Raw genomic sequence first — 7,523 nt, forward strand, 5'->3', positions numbered from 1 at the left:
GATTTCTTTCAGACTTTCACTTCCTTCAAATTTTCCAAGGGATCCTAAAAGTTACTTCAAGTAAATAAAATGCATTTAACATGATGGAACCTTATCATTATAAGTACATATATTTTATGTCTTTCAAAATAGTTTGGGACTAAAGGTAAAACACCAACTTTCAGGAGCAATACTTATTAGTTTAAGCACCCGAAATGTACAAGGTCATTCCATCATTGGGAAGAAACTATGAAAACTACCAAATAGTTTCGATGTTCGATTACCCTGCACTGCTCAGTTCTTATCGAGTAGATCATAGAAAACCTTCGGCTTTCTATAGTCCGAGATGCACAGGGCCTGAAACCAAATGTTTTTACATTTTAGCCATAATGTACAATTAAGATACCACAAATACACCAGATTCCATACTTTTCCAAGATGTTGAATTTGACAACCGTAGTTCATATTCTCTGAAAGATTAAACGAAAAACAACTGCAGTCAGAAAAGCAAGTGGCCTACCTGCATCGTGTATGCAATGTGCATTAATGTAGGTTCCGACCACGGTTTCCCGATAAATTGAAGGCCAATCGGCAAACCTGCTTTGTCATAGCCGATCTACCGAGCAGGCAAGGAGAAATGGTAGTAGTATAATTGCAGTGTTTGAATGAAGCTAATAGCAATTAACTAGCAAGATCAAAAATTATAAAGATCAGTAGTTATAAGATTCGTACAGGAACAGTCGGAGCATGTAATCCCAAAAAGTTTGGTGCTATCTGAAATCGGATAAGGGCAGCTGAAATAGCAAAAAAGATGATATACTTCCATTCTCATGTAGACTGAGAAAGCACAAAGATTTAAATGTAAACCCATACGGGAAATCCAGTCAAAATTGATACCTCCATTTATGCACTAAACTTCACCGGTCTTTAGAGCATCATCGATTATCGAGTATGCAGTCCGTCTGTTTCGACAAAATGCTCATTTAACTAAGGCACTATAACACTGGGTCTTGGAGATGGAAAAGTGAAATAAAGGTGCTAATGATTTTAGAGCTTAGAGAAAGAACTCTATTAAATACATGTGAGCTTCTGCAGTAAAAAACAATTTACCCTGTTGTTGGAGCAACTATGACATCTGCCATGGCGAATATATTGTTATGAATCTGCATTTGGCGGTACCTTCATATGTGCAGTAAAGCTAAATTATCATAACAAGCTTGCAGAATCTAAAATCATAACCCATGTTACTCGGATTTGGGTGCAAATGTTGCACATGAGTATGTGCCTGACATGGATATGTTCAATTTTTTTCTAAGATTCTTTGTATTTGGAGAGTCCTTGGATCATATTCCCTTACCTGTCTAAATACGGTTTGGGCAAGGGTGTCAGACATGAATACTTAAAGAAAAATGAAGAGTCGGAGTAACATAGGTCATAACTTTGTCTGATAATTTGAAGCATGCAAACATATATATTGACTGCTATTCTAACTCAACTTCAGAAAATACTATGTTGACACTCACTTATTACTACTTGAAACGGTTTCTATTAATAAGTAAAAAGACTATTGATCTCTTGAGAAAATAGAACAAATGATTGGACTGAAAAGAACATTATCAAATCATTAACAATCACTTATAATCAATCCATGAATTAAATATTAGCTACAATTTAACTCATTTTCTGGGCCTTAATATACTCTTTGCCGTGGGGGGACGTTTGGATCATGGATTTCAACATTACTAGTAGAAATATTTTTTCTCTTTGTGATACCCACGTTTGGATGGATAAGATTTCCAATAGAGGAGTAATAAAATATTTCCAACAATAATTTTTTTCAAATTTTACTGGGAATGCTAATCCCATGGTGGGCTTAGGTATTTTTTTGTTTCCCTTCAACTTGGACTAAAATGTCTTTGAAACAAAAGATTTATTTCAAAAATACCCTTACTTTTATTTCCAAAGCTATAGTATATTATCATAAATTTATTATCATAACTTTATTTCAAAAATATTCCCAACCGAGAATTTTATTTATTTATTTATTTATTATCATAACTTTTTAAATATTAATTAAGATTAAAAAAATATATGGTATATTTACTCTTTTAATCTACCCATTTATCTTTTAAATTTTGTAAAAAAATTATATAAATTTTATAAATTTAAATTTAATAAAAATATATATAAATTGAAAAATAATACAATAATATATTTTCTATGAATTTTTATATAAATATTTTCATTTGAATATTTGGAATTCAACTTGTTAAAAAAAATCATAAGGATAATTTAGTAAAATATGCATTCCAGTAATCTTTTATTCCTTTAACCAAACATTGTAATCATACATTCCTGTCATACAAACCAAACACAATAATGTAACATTCCCAGTAGCGTGTAAGGTAATGTAACATTCCGGTAATCTTATTCCCGGAGGTAATGTTGTATTCCATGAACCAAACGCAGCACCCTAAGTGCTACTCTAACATCCCATCCTATTTCTGCAAAATTGCTGTTTCAAAAAGTTTATAGTGTAAGATATGAACTTTAAAATCCTAGATAAAACGAACATAAAAGCATAATATGGCCATCGAAGTCCGGAAGAGAACTTACAGTTTTTCCATATGAGAACTCAGTGAAGTGCAGCATTTTGAACTAATGGTCACATAATGTGTAAGGAGCATTGATTCTATATCTGGTATGGTCACCCCTACAGTCTTGTGAATGGTACAACTTTTCAGACTATTGAGCAATCACTTGGAATCATCTAACATTCAATTTATTGCATTTTGTACCAATGTGTTTTATTCCTCAGGAGGTTTATCTTCTGATTAGGTTCTAACTTCTAATAAAAGGGAGTTTGATTGCTCATACGGTCTATATACAACAAATTATAATATCGAAACATGGGCATTCATTGCTTGAAAATTGCATCCAATGTTAGTACCTTCCACTTGTATTGCTCGCAGTGCAAGTTCAGAGCATCGGAGAAGCATATTCTGATTTCATCGCTGCAATCATTGAACCACTAACCGAACCAATCAATGGTTCAAAAAATAGAATGTCAGTCCACTTTTTAAGCCATAATTGATGATAAAATTGAACTTAAGTTAATTGCTCATAATTACATCACTAACCTCTCCATATTTTGCGAACCTGATGTTTGATATTGGATTTGTTGAATTCAGCTGCGGAAAATACACTTTGGGCTCTAAGTATCCATGTGCCAAGAAAAAAAAAGGCAAAAGTTGTCCAAGCTTAGAATGGTTCATATAAATACTCTATGATTCAGCAGAAGAAGTAAGTTCGACAGGACTTATTACAGTAAAATATGATCATTAAGAGCCAGTCATTCTTTAGGCATTTTAAGATAGTTCTCTCATTTCTTGTCATAAAATGCCGTGTTCATACTATCAACTGCAGATTCGATACTACAACTTTGACTTTAAAAAAATGTGTTATACTCAATATCAAAACTACAAGGAAAAGACGCGCAGAATTTGTAGTGGTCTTACAAAGCATGTACTTACAGGTAAAGTGGTTGGCTTATGTGAGGGAAGTGCACCACTGATAGCAGCATAACTGAAAACAGAAAACTAACCAGTCATTTACGACTAAAATTGTAATCTATAAAAGTTAAAAGGAAATGGATTTATAGATTGAGAGAGAGAATACTTACACGATAAATGCATCCTCTAAGGTGGCTGCTAGTATTCCAACTGTCCCCACTGTCCAGTTCAGAGGAAGAACACTGGAAACAGCATATGAATTTTCAGATATTTTCTAAATTTTACAAATTATGGAGTTATTTTAATTAAATAAGTTCTCACCCTGAATGAGGTATACACCCAAAAGTAGGTTTGAACCCAACAACACCACAAAGGGATGCAGGCATCCGCACAGATCCTACACAGAATCCATAACTGAAGTACATTGGCCCTTTAAACTTATTCATATAGTACAATGGCGTATAGAATAAGGCAGCATTTTTTTTTAATTATAAAGAAACCAATTGACTTGAAATATAAACCTAGGTACAAGCCACTCTAAAATAAGAAGGGTGAATTATAAAGTAACGATTCTTGTGCTTATCTTCTCAAAGTAATAGGAATGAAAGAACTCTTACTCCTAGTAGACTTTTATAATATTATAAAGAATGGAACTTTTTCTGTCAAGGACGAGTTTTTTACCTCCGCTATCCACACCAAGAGCAACAGGGCATAACCCTGAAGACACCACTGCAGCAGATCCACTTGAAGAACCACCAGCAATTTTGTTGGGATCATAGGGATTTCTAATAGGCCTGCAGCAATCACAAATTTTACATAATACAAACTTTAACATCTATTAATGGAAAGAAATTAGACAAAAGAAAAGGAAATGTTAAATTTAGTGACGTTGGTTGACTGTAAATTAATGTGTAATTAAGACCGCGGATAATTAATCTGTAATCAAGCAGTTATGCACATATAATGGAGATTAAATCAGAGCAAAATATCATTGTATTTAAACGTGGCATTTGTGGTTTATTAAAGGGACAGAAATAGAAATTCTCACCCATAGTGGGGATTTATCCCAGTTACACCTCCAAGCTCATGCATATTAGTCTTTCCAACAAGTATAGCCCCACAGGATCTGAGGATCATAACACAGCAAGCATCACCAGTGCAAGGTCTAAATTTTTGCAACCACTTTGTGCCTCCTAGAAGAATGAAGAGCAAGATAGGGACAAAAATGCCTCCAGAAAAGAAAATTGACGTGAATAAAAAAAACCATGGCAAGTAGAGAATTTAGGAGACCTGTGGTTGGATATGGAGAACAATCTATTTCATCCTTGATAGCAATCAGGACTCCATCTAGAGCAGATATTGGATTCCCTGCAGAAGAGATAATGAGATCCGTGTGAATGCCTAGATGATATTGACAATGGCATGTTATAATTTATAAATAAAAGAGATTCTACATTAAAATGAAAGTCCAATTTTGCTAAGTCTGCTTATCAACAATGTCTAACGTCCTTGTGGCTCAGGACAATGACACAACAATGTCTCCATTAAAAAGCACATTAGGATAGGTAAATGATGATTAATTACACTAAAAAAGTTACCTCTTTCATACCGAAGCGTTGACTCTCTAGCTTGCCTTAGGATATATTCAGCATCATAGTTAATGAAGAAGGACATTGGCAAAGGAGGACTGCAAGATTCACGCACAACATATATAAAATGCTCTGCAGCCTGCAGAATTGAAATTTGATTTTCATGACCAAGGTAAACCAAAAATTAAGGACACAAACTATCAAGGAAATCTAAAAAAATGGTGAAAATATGCCATAAATGAGATAGCCAAGAATAATACCCTCAGTGGAGTTATATCCCCTGTACTATAGACTCTGCTATTGTCCAGCGTCGGAAGCAGTTGGGTTTTAGATCATCCAATGACTTCTCCGAGGTTACAGGAATGCAATTTATTGCCTCTTAAACTTGTTCCGGTGGAGATGCATCAGAGTCAATTTGTTTGACTTTTTGTTGATTAAGCTCTGTGTTATGCAATCTAATTAGACACAAGACAAGAAACACCTTCGAAAAAGGAGAGCGCACGTTGATATCAAGATATGGGGGTGTAAGGTATGTTTGTATGGTGCAACAAAAGCTTAATAAAACTACTAGCAACAAAAGCAGCACAAATACATGATATGAACATTCTCAATACTTCATATCCTAAGCAAAGTGCACTTCATATCCTAAGCAAACTACCAGCAATCATGTAGCCCAACCACTTGCTGATGTTATGAACATTCTTATAGTTGTCTCTAACAATTTTAATAGATAAAGTATTAGAAGTTCATCACACAACTTTGGAACCTAATAAACTTCCAGCGTATGGAATCTATGTTTCTTCCATGTTGGTTTCTCATATACGGAGGAAAGAAGAGAAAGGAGTGGTCTCTAGCCTGGCATTCCTTTCTTGGTAACTGTAAACGGAAGTGACAAAAAATTCATGGATATTTTAATGGCAGCAAATTTTACGATGCAATGTTTAACTAGTTCTAAAATGCTTCATAACATAATTCTACTATAAACAGAAAAAAAGTTTCATTCTATTTATGATGATGATTGATGAAGAGTACCAGCCTACCAGGAGTATCCAATATATGGTAATCCGAATTCTGAAGCATGTGAATTGCGAAAGGTATCTAGAACATACCAGTAATACGAGGTAAGGGAATGAACATAGGTATATCCACGAGTCTTGCATTGGTAACAAGCTGTTCTAGGGAAGACAGTCAGAAAGAAGTTCATAATAAATAGCAGATAAGCAACCATTTTAAATTTCCAAGACATAGTCAGTGTTTTACAAGTATATAAAGAGCAGAAAATTCCACTTTTCTTTCTTTTTGGATGAATGCCATGTTTTTATACAGAGCCTAACCAATATATTGAACTGAACATCAATTTCTGATTTCTAATCAAGTGTTTAAGATAACAAATGTGCACCTTGTGAACTTGATTGTTCTTCTTCACGATGTACAACAACAACGCTCCAATAATCCTTGACTCCAAGAACCAGGCAAAGATTTTCAGCAGAAATCCAGCCATACGAGGAGCTATATCCGAAAAAAAAGGGTAAAAATCCACTCAGAGAGAAGATCAATCAAGTAAAACTAAACATGGTTTCTGAAGGGTAATCCCTTAAACTTCTGAATTCAGCTGCTTAGCTTAACATTCCCATACATTAAAACTGTTTTATCCATTTAACCAGAAAGTGGGCAACTACTAGAGCACCATTTTAGTAAGTAAAACATAAGTAGAAACAGAACAACTGCAATCCATCTTGAATTTCTTGATTTCAATCACCAAACCAAACCAAAAAAAAAGAAAAAAAAGTAGTTAAAACAGTTTGTGAGAACAACACTTCTAAGCTGTTGGTTTTCAGAAATTAAAATCTCATTATACTGATATGATATAATTTTCTCATTCTCAGCTAAGCTGCTGCAGACGATGATAAAGTAATGCAGAAAAAATGATTTGGTTAAAAAGAAAACTTTTATCGACTCTAAAATACGACTCATTGCTGCAGGGACCAAGATCAATCTGCTCCACGGGCTTGTAAACAACGCCGGCTTCCCTCGACAATCCCATTTTTGCATGAAAAAAAATGGGGTCGGTGGTGGTTGCTAGGGCAAACTCAGCTAGACAGATTCAAGTCAACAACGTTTAGTCTGTACAATTTATATATATATAATTGGATTCTTGTCTTATATATGATTGGAATTTTCTAATGAAGATAGTGCATGCGACATGTAATAAATTCAATAATTTATTTAATGAATTTATGGAGAGGGTGGGAATTGCCATGAAAATGAGCAATTGGCCAATGGCAGCCCCATGCAGAATCTGTTTTTCAAGTTAAAGCTCCTTAAAACCAGATTGAAATCTCTTAATCAACACTATTATAGTGACATTTCAGCCCGAGTAAAACAGAAGAAATTGGAATTGGAAACTCAACAACTTTTATCACTAAGAGCTGAAGATTCCTTC

At 34.2% G+C, this 7,523-nt stretch overlaps 1 pseudogene; it reads right to left on the reverse strand.

Moving 5' to 3' along the window:
* Positions 1-242: 242 nt before the first annotated feature.
* LOC120212608 lies at positions 243-7,220 on the reverse strand (annotated as a pseudogene).
* Between the last annotated feature and the right edge of the window lie 303 nt (positions 7,221-7,523).

Source organism: Hibiscus syriacus, unplaced genomic scaffold, assembly GCF_006381635.1.
Source record: "Hibiscus syriacus cultivar Baekdansim isolate YM2019G1 unplaced genomic scaffold, ASM638163v2 tig00110013_pilon, whole genome shotgun sequence".
Classification (NCBI taxonomy): Eukaryota; Viridiplantae; Streptophyta; class Magnoliopsida; order Malvales; family Malvaceae; genus Hibiscus; species Hibiscus syriacus.